Raw genomic sequence first — 12,608 nt, 5'->3', positions numbered from 1 at the left:
GTCTTCCTTTTGCATTCATGTGTACATTTCCAATTCGTCTAGATAAAAATTCATTGCTCTAAAATAAAAATTAGCGTCGTCGTTGCTCCTTTCCCTTTGTGAACAGTGAATGATTCGCAGAAGAGGATAGACAAATCAAACATTTGAATGGCATAGCCTAGTTCATTGATTTTTATATCATCTAGATGGACAATCACTCACACACACACACACTCTCTCTCTCTCCCTTTTTCTCTCTCTCTCTCTGGCACACACACACACATCTTGAATTTTTAGTCATTTTTATTATGACTGCATCTGAACTTTTCATTCTTTTCTCCGAGAACAATTTTTTGGGAAATTCAAGAGCTTTGTGAAAAGAGCTTTTATATAAATGAAGCTAGTCGATGAGGAAAAAACAATTATCAAGAAAACGAGACTTTAAATATAACTTGGTATTGCTTTCTTCTAATTGCTTTGCTTTGCATTTGAATTTGGTTTTGGACAAAAAGTAAAGGTTGGTCATTTTGGTCTGCATATGGGTCCTTTTGTAATTCGTATATATAAGGATAATATGGTAAAAAGGTTTCACAAGTTTTTGGTTCATTTATTGTCATAGTCTTATTAGTATTACCCTGCACTTTTTTTGCATATAAGTTTAAGGACAGTTGCTCAATTTTATTGATTTCTATGTATCATTGGTAGTATACAATGTTGTTTGGTGCAACAAAGCGAAACTAAGTGCTGAACTTGTGAAGGGAGGCATAGCCAAGCGATGAATACTGAAGGATAAGTTTTAGGGCAAAATAGTATAGTACATAATATCGACAAATATCATATCTGTTTTATATTTAAAAAAAAAACAACGAGCAAAATGTATTTAACGTTGCTCTCTCATTTGTTGTGCAGGCATAAAATTTAATTAGATGTTATTGACAATGTTGAATCAAAGATTATGAAACGTTTAATATCTTCTATGTATTGCAGATGAAAGAAAAAACATTACTTTTTTTAATTTAAACAATATATAGGAGCACGTATTTCGTCTAATGGATACAAGTTCAATAAATTCACTAACTTGTATGATTTTATCCAACATTTTCTAAATTCCATGATTTCATCCAACAAATAGCGTAGAATATTTACGAACCAAACTTGGGCTTTCCAAATTTGAATGTTTCAACAGAAAAAATTTGAATTAGGTGTAATTGTATTCAGACCTTTTAAATTCACAATCCAAATTTGATCCAAATCAGACTTGTTTTTACACCCACATTCGAATCTAACTTTTAAATACATAAAATCCCATTGTGACATATTAAGGGCCAGCTTTCAAAAGATATGAATATTGAATAATACAATATTTATTTGACGTGGAGTCTCGAATATAAAACTGAAACCAATTTGATTGGATGTTGACTTTTTTCTTAATATTCGATTTTCTAAATAAATGAAGGACAGAGTAGTAGTTTTTCTTTTCCTTTCCAACGAACAATTTTTTTTTTTTTTTTTTTTTTTTTTTTCTGAAAATACATTTTTGCATGGGTCATAGTAAGTAGGTGGAAGCGTCCACTGGCAGGAGTCATTGTTGATTACAGAGGAAAGAATATCACCATCGGAGGGCGATGCTTCTGCTGTAAACGATGAGAGATCTGTGGCGGCATTTTCGTCATCTGGATGCGCACTCGCAGCAGGCAGGCAAGACTCATTCTCTGTCTCTCTTGTTTCTGTTTTGTTTGCCGTCGCAGGTGTGCCGAATTGAGGGGGGAAAGATTTATACGGGTTCTTGATATCTTCATCTCTTTTTATGTTTTGTTTGCCATCGCCGGTGTGCCGAATTGAGAGGGGAAAGATGTATACGGGTTCTTGGTATCTTCATCTCTTGTTTCTGTTTTGTTTACCATCGCCGGTATGCCGAATTGAGGGGGGAAAGATTTATACGGGTTCTTGATTTCTTCATCTCTTGTTTCTGTTTTGTTTGCCATCGCGATGGCACACCGGCGATGGCTGCTGACAGCCATCTCCACCCTGCATTTGTGTTCGTACGTGGTTTCCGTTTGATTTCATTTTGGCTCTCTGCTTTGGGGGTTTTATTTGGGTTCTTCTGTTGAAGTTGTTGCTGATTTCTGATATTTGGCTCGCCATCGGGTCTGCTACCGCTTTCGGTTAGTCCGCCGCTCGGGTTCCTGCTCGTTCTGTCGTGGGTCGCAGCTTAGGTTGTTGCTGTTGTCCCTGCTGGGTCTACCGCCTTGGGTCGCCCGTTTGGTTGCTGTTGGGCTTGTTTCTAATATTCGCTCATATTGGGATCCATCTTTCCCGACTTGGTTTTGTTTTCTTGAGGTGTTCTCCTTTGTCCATTTGTTTCTTGAAAAACTCCGTACAATGTGATGGTTTAGGGCGGCAACCTACCGGTCATAGGGTTGCTTATATGGTTATCCTACAGTTCTTGTTTCCTTTTCTATATATTGGTTCTAATACATGGTTCAGTCTTCTGATGTCGATTATGAGAGGAAAGTAGATGCTACCTCTCTTGCTTTCAGTGTTTTGGTTTCTTCATTCTCAGGGCCGTTCTTTTGTGAATAATTTTGTTTGACATTCACATATTGTTTTGTTGTTTGAGGTAGTTAACGTGATTCAAATCTACATGTTTATATGGTTATCCTCTTCATGTTCGGGTATGGTTAAAGGTGTTATTAGGTGGATTTAGGTTGAGTTACCTAAATGGACCTTAGTTTGTTATGTGTTATTCGGTATATTATTGATAAACTATCATTTTTGTTGAATCAAATGCTAAAATAAACTGCACGTGGTTTGTGTGCTTTTCACTTTACAAGGAAACTATGCCTACTCTTTTAGTTACAAATTCATATAACTGGTCATTTTTTTTAGGTACAAGATCAAGATGTCTATCTCTATATTCCCTTCCTCGGTTTCTGTTGCTGAATTTCTCCAGGTACCACCACTACTACTACTACTACTACTACATATAACCATATTTGAGTTGGAACTTTTTGCTTGCTTTTTAGGTTTCTACGCTTTCTTCTTGTTGAGGTAAAATTCTTTATACTAAAGAAATAGAATCTGTTTGTTAGGTGTCAATTATAATCACTATTCACGTGCATTTGATAAGGGTCAACTATAATTGCTAATCACGTGCACTGTTTTGTGTGATTTACTAATTTTGGATTTTAGAATTTTGGCCTATAAAGAGTTGGAACTTATTGCTGGTTGCACCTAGTGTGGGATGGATGCATTCGTTTTTATGTTTAATTTGCTGCGCATTTGATTGCTTAGTGATAATTATAATTTTTGAAAGTTTGAATATTACTTGAATGTCAGCATTCACCATAGAGTGGGATAAAGGAGGAGCTATTTGTAATACTGTTCTGGCAACATAAAGATCTGCTACGATGTAGGCTGAGCAGCTGGCGGAACTTGCCCATAATAATTGGTTCTAGCGGTTGTGCACCTGTTGTTGGTATAAGACTATAAGTTATATCATACTGATTGTTATGGATTGTTGTTATGTATCACTATCAGTCAATTGTTATCGGAGGAGCTAAGTTTGTGTTTTTCTGGCGAGCTGGTCCGAAAATTGGTGCCGTGATTATGCTGGAGTGAGGGTTAAAGTTTCCAGGGTTGTCGAAGAATGTTTTACACCCAGTTCATCTTTGCGAAGAAGGGTCCTCTGAGGACGATCTGGATTGCTGCTCATTTGGAGGGGTTTAACTGGGTCAGCATGCAATATCTTGGACACGAATAAACTGGAAATTTTTATATTAGTCATAAATTGCATTAAAAGGATAAAGTGATTTTGGCGTCGATGTATGGTTTGAATATTTACATAACCATATATGCTAATGGCAAGTCCTCCAAGCAACTTTGACGATGTTTCGACTAGTTGTATATATATATATATATATATATATATATTACTGTAAGTTTCTCTCTAATGATGGTAGTGCAGCTGGTTGGGCCTGTTGGTATGTAATGGGTATATGAGCTTTTCAAGAGTTGAAAGTTATAGAATTAATTATACACATTACGTCCGTGTAGTCAAATTTGATTAAATAATTCAGCAAGGCTGAGATTCTTGGAGTGCGATCTCAATCAATAAGCTTTTAGAAATACCATTTTGTCAGGTCCAACTTGTTTTTGTGTGTGCAAAATCTGGCTGTAAACTTCTACAACAAGCGTGCATGTTCGAATTACTAAAGGTGCATTACAACCATATGATAAGAGATCCATTTTACTTGACATGAGTGTTAACCTGAACACCTTTCATGATAAGATTGAAGGAGGCCAAGAGTTCAACACCGGAATGCATCTCTCAACATATAAATTTGCTTAACCCAGCTTACTTATTCTATTAAACAACTAATAATGGCTTGAAATTTCTAGATTTGGAACTCCCTGAATAACTTTTGCAGGTTTTAACTCTACAACATCATGATGAACAAGTTCTTTTCCTCATGATAATGGCCACATTATAGAAGTAATACCAAAGGTGTCTTGCTTGTGATTAACTTTTGTTAGAAAATGATCATGAACATGTCCTTTTACATCCTATTTCAATGCTTCCTATAGACTTATTCTAGTAAGGCTGCATATTATTGTTCTTGTTGTTGTTTGAATCTATACTTTTTAGAAGGTATATATTCATTTAGTTTATGAAAATGTGGGTATATTCTTATATATATCTTTGTTCTTTGAAAGTCAAAAAGAAATTTCCTTAAAAAGACTTTCGTTCTCCAAGATTTCTTGAGATACTAATGGCCCTTTTCATAAACTTTCTTGTTCTTCTCCCATCGATCGGATGATCAATAGTTTAGAAAATTTGGAAAAACCACTTGCCTAAAAGTCCCCTAATTTGGGAAATTCTGGACAAGAATCTAATGCAATGAAGCTTCCCCAAAGAAGATTAGTCATCCATCTTCATACTCAAGAATGTGGGAGGAAAAGCCATTCACGTCAAAGAGCAGAATTCACTGCTGATGACACCCCATAAGTTCTTGGAGTTGTTGCACTAGCGCAAACACCTAAAGCCTCTAAATCACTTGTTGCTCCGGACATCCCATATGCACTCTCGAATCTATTGAATCTATCGGTAGTGAGTCTCCCTGTTACGCCCGTAAGTTTTCAAAATGGCAATTTATGAAATTTTTAAAATTAAAGTGTGTTTTTGAAATACTACATAATATTTGGGTCGATTTTCAAAATTTGGTGAGAGGGGAGGTCTATCGATCTCTACCCGCCTCTTTCCTTCTTCAGCGCGGACAAAATTTCTGCCCATTAGCACACAATTTCTTTTTTTTTTTTGTCCTTGCCCGTGGAGAAGGGTCGTCTTCTTCTCGCAGAGGCTCTCCGCATGCAGCTGCTCATTCTCGTAGCGCTGGTCTGCTTCAGCTCCTCTTCCGCATCTCTGTCGAGGTATGGCGTGGGCTTGCCTCTTTCTATCACGTTTTATTTCCAAACAGCCTGTGTTTCCTGTTTGCCTTTCCCCACATCGCAGCCTTAGTCTTCTTCTTCGCCTGCTTTTAAATCCCATCAATGGAAAAACAAAAAAGCAATAAAGGGAGAGAGAGGGGAAATAATGCAGATTCTGTCATATGAAAAACTGGTTGTTCACCTCGAAAATGCTCTTATCTGTTGTGTTGTTTCGTATGCTGACACAAACTGCTGATCCCCAATCCGATGCTCCCATGCCCACCACGTATAAAATGATTGGCTCAGTAGAATTGGCTTCACGCTCTCTTTTTGTCCCCTTAAGCTCCTTTCTTTTATTAGAGACCTTATTGAAGCAGGAAATGTGGTTAAACTAATGATAAAAAGATAATTCCATACAACATTTCTCACCTATGATTCCGTCGTTAGGTACTGGCAAGGCTCAGTCACTAACATTTGCTCCAGTGGCGGATTTTCATATATATATGTATATATATATATATAACAGAGCAAATAGTTGAATATGTTAATGTGAAAATAAATGAGCATTGAAGGGCTGACGTGGGCAGTTCATATGTGGCTCCGTCAATGATTTGCGTTCAGTTTCAATCAGTGTGGACGGCTTGTCTGTCTTTTCCCCTGATCTCATTCTAATGCATTTGTTTTAAGGTGTTACGGTATGTTGGATGCCCTTTTAAAAATTTTGAAATTTTAATTAGAAAGCCATTTTGATCTTTAAATTTTAACACAAGTACAGTAAAATACTATTGGGTTGTATGATGAAAATATCAAAGTAAAAACGGCTGCATATTGTTAATATCAATGCATTATAGCAGATGTGATCATCTCGCTATCGGATAAGATAGAAATGCGGCCAAAATTGTTGCTATCAGCTTGTGACTTGTTGGCCACAACAGCGCCTTCCAGCTATGAACTAGCGTGCTTTGGAAAAGGGCCTGCTTACAGCATGCATGTTATATGAATATCGGACTTCCATGCACTGACGTTTTTCTTTGTTGGTTGCTAAATGCTTTTATGATTTTATCTGTTTAGTTATATTTGGGCATGTTCAACGTACTTCCTAGCATTAATGACATTATTGGCTTTTGCTTCAAATTGTATGGTTTCATCTCTTATTCTTGCCTAGTTCTAAATATTGCTTAGATCTTTCTTATAATTCTCCTTTTCTTGTATTTGCAGTTATGACTTGTGGCCTAATTTTGCTGATGGCGGGTCAAATTTGTCGTGAGAAAGGGAAGCCTCTATGAGGCAGCACATTGTTGTAGACAAGCTTTAGCAGCCGTTGTCTGGTATAAATTTTTTTCTTTTCTTTCTTTTTTTCCTTTCCTTCTTAGTTGGTGGCTTGTGCTTGTCTAAGACAGTCTTATTGTCAAAAAAATGTTTCCCCTTAGGCCTTAATGTAGCCCCAATTAATTTTCATACAATATGGTGAAGGTTCATGGTTCCTTACAAGAAGTGAGTTGCTTTGTTCTTTGAAGAGGAAATTTGTTTTCTATAAATTCTATAGAATAGCATAGTTTGATTTCTTTACTAATATACTTTCCATCTTTTCATCTATCTTAGGAGAGGAAGATCATTTGGGAACCTGACCCATTATTCCATCTTGACCGAGTGTATTCAGCCCGTTGAATTGTCTTCAACCTGTATTTCAATGACATAACCTAGACTTAGGGTTGAGGATATCATGGATGGAATATTTCTTCTGTTTTCAAAAGAACTGGTTCAGTTTTGAACTATGACATTTTTGAAAAGTTATATCCTTTTAAGTTGCATGAGTTTTGTTCCTGGCTTCATCTAATATTTGTCTTGGCTTGCAATACATGGTTTTACAAAATGGGGGTGGAGTTATTCTTCATTGTCACCAACTACCCACCCATGCCTTTGCTTCAACAGCTGGGTCCTTCATAGTTTTGGACTAGATTAGTATTCAGTTTCTTCTTGTCTCATGTTGGTTGAGTGTTATTGGCTTTTGATGTTCTTATCCAGATGTTGTGCAGGTAATGCCCGTGAATTAGAAGGTGAACAGTGATATATATATATATATATATATATATATATATATATATATATATATATATATATATATATATATATATATATATATATATATATATATTCCCAAGAATAATTTCTAATACTTGTAGCATTTTATGCATTTCATGAATTCGTGAACTTGATCCTAACATTTTGGGTTTTCCTGAACTTGGTTGCCTGCCAGGCCTGTTGTAGTCGGTGAACCAAGAGCCTCTGATGCCATTCACCATTCAACGACAACTTTTCTAGAAAAACGAAAGTAGTTAATACAACTAGAGACAAGAAATTTCCTTTTTATGTTTGTTGTGGTTTAGTGCATAATTTTTGTTGTGGTTTGAAGCATATGGAAGATATGACTCAGAGTCTCTGTCATGAACATGTGCGTGTGTGTCTCTCTCTCATACCCAAGTAGAAAGACAGATGTGCACATGCACAAGTACAGAAGAACATGTATTTGATGATGTGCAGCTAGTGCTTGAATTCTTATGGCATTTCTAAAATATCACAATGCAAGTGGATATGGCTGAGTGGTGTATTAGTGCAGCCTAAAAGGTTAGAACTGGGCCCACTGTTCAAATGTACACATATAGTGTTTTTATTTTCAGAGCTAACATGTCAATTCATACAGTTGAAAGCATGCTTTCTTTTTGTGCTTGTAACTAAATCTTAGTTATCAGATCTAATTGCAGGACTTGCCTTTGGTTGCTCAATTTTATTGCAGGTGGGGCATTTGCATTGTACTCTCTGATATGCAAACAAGCATGTAAAGCTCTGTCTTCTTCCAAACCAATTGTCATCTGATGCTCAAGTTCAACTGAAGGTCCACCTCCACAGCTTGGGATGTCAATAACGATTAAAGAATGGAAGTATATAAGCTTCATTGTCACTAAAAAGGATGTTCTCGTGTTTGTTCTTATTGGTACTTCTATGTTTTGACATAAGTGTCCACTGTCTTTTGATGTCATTGTTGAATTTCTCCAAGATAGTAAGGGTTCATCTAGATTGTCATATAGGATTTTAATGCTGCTCTTTCTATTTTTGACTTTTTTTTTATGGAACAGACAATTGCTTTACAGATTACCACAATTATGTTGTGCCTATAAAATATTGCTTTCCTCCAAAATTTCGCACATTTGATGTAGAAGGTTTGCAGAGTTCAAGCTGGACTTTAGGTAAGTTCTTGTATGAAAACCTGTATTATAGCATTTTTTTCCTTGTACACGGGAAAATCTAATTGTAAAGGGAAAAAAAGAAATTGAAGAAACATGACAAAGTGACTTAAATAGAAGAGGCCATATTTTCCATATAGGATGTATGCACTAATAGAAGCAAATTCATGTTCTTTCTTAGAAATGATATGTGCCTCACAGGGAGAGTTACTTATTACTTATGCAAGTTTTTTGTCCATGCAGTTGATTGCCACAACATCTCTTTTCTTAGCTGCAAAGTCAGAGGGGACTCCTCATCTCCTGAACACTATTCTGAAGGCTGCTTTTGAAAATTGCCATAAGCACAACTTTCCATTTTCCTCCTATTTTCTTTCTGCTGTGAGCATTTGTCACTTTGGCCTGTTGAAACGATGCTGCAACAGAAGATGCCAAATATTATGAGCTGTTTGGCCATCATCTTGATCAAAAGAGAAATAAATTATGAATCACAGGTGTGGATCAAATTGCTGGCAAACTGATTCTATTCAGTGGATATAGACTTGCCATCTGTCACTTTTTTTGTTATATTCTCAAGTCTTTTAAGATTTTTCTTATTTTATTTATTCTTTGACAAAAGTAAATAATATTTGTTTCTAAGTCCAACTGATTGAGTCATTGAATCAGCCAATTCAGCAAATGGGCACCCTAACCAATTTGATTCACAGTGAGGTTTTTATAACACTGATTAAGACTGTTGTTGACAGGAAATACATTGGCATACTTGATTCTTACCAAAACTGGTTTGGAGCAGGAGGAGCAAGTCATTGATGCTGTTACACTGATGACTCTGGACTTTGTGTGTGGTATTCAGCCTGTATGTGTTCCACTTACCTCAGTTCTTAATAAGCTGTGGATTGGACAAATGTTCTTGTGAATTTGGCTTGGAAAATGGGAAACTTATTAATCCCGTTAGGCTATGTTCTCCTGTCTTGTTTTTCTTTGCATGACTAGGATTAAAAGTCTTCTTTATAGCCATGTTAGCCATGTATTTCTGTAATCTACTTTCATAGCAATAGTGTCTTGTTTATTGAGTGTAATAATGGTAAATTTGTCCGTTGGTGCAACGTTGTAGATTCAATCTAAGATGATAAGTTTTAAGTACTTTCTTTACAATTATGTAATTTATATGTGCAATTGCTTTTCTATTAACTAGATGTGCACATGTGTGATAGAAATCTAGCACCAATATCTGTAACCAGAAAACAGCACTCACGCAGGAAGATAGAGATAGAGAGAGAGAGAGAGAGAGAGGGAAAGAGAGAATGAAAACAAGAAGAAACTGAGGAGAAGAAGCCGTAGCCAAAATGGTTTGCACGGCCTCTATTTATAATCTCATTTCCAGAATTCTAAGAGTCTCCAATCGTAGAATCCTAGGAGATTTCACAAGCTCCAAGGACATTAATTACATTATAGAAACCTAAGAGACTTCACATATTACAAGGATATTAACTACAACATAGAATCCTAGGAGACTTCCCATATAACAAGGATATTAACTACAACATAGAATCCTAGGAGACTTTTCACATGTTACAAGGACATTAAATATCTTAACACATTCTACAAGGAGGTGGAATCCTAAGAGACTCCTCTTCAACGTGCTGGTGAAGGATTTATATTTTAACACCCTCCCTCAAGTTGTGCATGGTTTTGCACCATGTACAACTTGCCTTTTAGAAACCAGAATCGTTCCTTTGTTAATCCTTTTGTAAATAAGTCTGCAACTTGCTCATCTGTACGAACATAAATAGGCTGAATCTCCTTGTCTTCCACCTTTTGTCTAACAAAGTGTTGATCAATCTCAATGTGCTTTGTTCGACCATGTTGTACGGGATTAAAGGTAATGTTAATAGCGCTTTGATTATCGCACATTAACATTGATGTTTTAATCTTTTCTCCAATGTCTTCTAGCAAATGTCTAACCCATGTAACTTCAGCAGTACCTGCAGCCATGCATCTGTATTCAGCTTCAGTGCTGGATCTTGCTACTGCCTTTTGCTTTCGACAACTCCATGACACAAGATTACGTCCAATGAAAATACAAAAACCAGAAATGGACTTTTTTTGATCGGGATCTCCAGCCCAATCTGCATCTGTGAATATCATAAGTTGATGTCCAGTAGTTATATTTTCACTCTTACCATTAACTAAGCCATCTCCTGCTGTCCCTTTAAGATATCTTAATATTCTTTTGACAGCATCCATGTGAGTATCTCTAGGTGCATGCATAAATTGAGATACTTGATTCACAGCATATATAATATCTGGTCTAGTAAATGTAAGATATTGAAGTGCCCCAACAATACTTCGATATTGCGTAGGATCTTCATATAACTCCCCATCTTGAGTACTTAGTCTTTGATTTAGAACACTAGGAGTTCCAACAGGCTTACAATCAGACATACCTGACTTTTTCAGCAGATCCAACGTGTATTTCTGTTGTGTCAATGTGAGGAGATTATTGTGCCTATCAATCTCCACTCCAAGAAAGAATCGTAAATCACCAAGCTCTTTCATTTTGAAGTTTTGCATCATCAAAACTTTAGCTTCTTCTATGTGTTTTTCTGAATTGCCTGTGATAACAATATCATCAACATATATAAGAAGTAAAGTAAATATGTTTTCCTTTCGATAAATGAAAAGAGAGTGATCTAGAGGACATCTCCGAAAACCACATTCTTGAATCTTGCAAGAGAAGCTGTCAAACCACGAACGTGAGGCCTGTTTAAGTCCATAAATAGATTTTCTTAGTTTGCAAACCCATGCATGAGAGTCTCCTTTCGTGTATCCTGGAGGTTGTTCCATATATACTTCCTCCCTTAAATCACCATGAAGAAAAGCATTCTTCACGTCCATTTGATATAGTCTCCATCCATATTCAACTGCCAATGATATAATCACGCGAATTGTTCCCATTTTGATCACAGGGCTGAATGTCTCATCATAATCTTCTCCATATTGTTGTGTAAACCCTTTTGCTACTAACCTTGCTTTGTGTCTTTCTATGCTGCCGTCAGGTTTGTATTTAATTTTGTATACTCATTTGGAGCCCACTACGTTCTTTTCGTGTGGCCTCGGAACGATCTCCCATGTTCCACATTCATGCAAGGCATCCATTTCTTCTTTCATAGTCTTTCTCCAATGATGTGATTTTGATGCTTGATCAAATGAAGTAGGTTCTTCCTCCTTGCCAACTTTTGCCATGAATAACTGAAAATCAAGTGATAAAGAATCATAGCTAACCCACCTGTGAATGGGATGACGAATGCGTTGGGATCTTCTAAGATGGGGCATGTTGTCTTCTTCACTGTGAGCATCTTTGTCCCTTAGTCGTCGACTGTAGATAAGACCCGAATACCGATGTGCATCGTTGCTCTGTTCTTCATTATTGTTTTCGTGATGACTTGATGATTGTGTTGGATCTTCTTGATTTTCACTTTGAGCCATATCCGACGGTTGTATTGCTCTCTCTGAATCTTCACTTTGAGGCACATCATTTTCTATAACAGGATCTGCATTGAATAACTGTGTACTGGTCCAGGGATCATAAGATTCAATGGTCATAGGCATTTCATTTGTATTATCAAAACTATGTTCATCAAAAATGACATTTCTTGAAGTTTTGATACGTTTAGTTGTTGGATCATAGCATCGAAAACCTTTATATTCATCAGCATATCCAACGAATCTACATTGAATAGCTTTGTCTTGAAACTTGTTCCTCAAGGCAGCATCAACATGAACATAGCATACACAACCAAAAACCTTCAAGTTCTTGTAATCAGGTTGTTTGCCTAAGAGTGTAAAATATGGCGATTTAAACATCAAGAGTGTCATAGGCAAACAATTTATTATGTATACAGCAGTATGGAAGGCTTCAGTCCACAAGGAAATGGGCACATTAGTATCATGCATCATGCT

The 12,608-nt window shown here is 36.5% G+C and overlaps 1 long non-coding RNA gene across 1 annotated transcript; it reads left to right on the top strand.

Annotated features, from left to right (window-relative positions):
- The first annotated feature begins 2,866 nt into the window (after positions 1–2,866).
- LOC116267713 (uncharacterized) lies at positions 2,867–8,497 on the top strand. The gene is made up of 3 exons (XR_004175652.2): positions 2,867–2,932; positions 6,625–6,734; positions 8,201–8,497. It is a non-coding gene; the product is annotated as an uncharacterized LOC116267713 (long non-coding RNA).
- Positions 8,498–12,608: the final 4,111 nt, after the last annotated feature.

This window comes from Nymphaea colorata, chromosome 14, assembly GCF_008831285.2.
Source record: "Nymphaea colorata isolate Beijing-Zhang1983 chromosome 14, ASM883128v2, whole genome shotgun sequence".
Classification (NCBI taxonomy): domain Eukaryota; kingdom Viridiplantae; phylum Streptophyta; class Magnoliopsida; order Nymphaeales; family Nymphaeaceae; genus Nymphaea; species Nymphaea colorata.
Note: the sequence above shows the minus strand (reverse complement) of the source record. Positions and strands in the feature narration are given on the sequence as shown.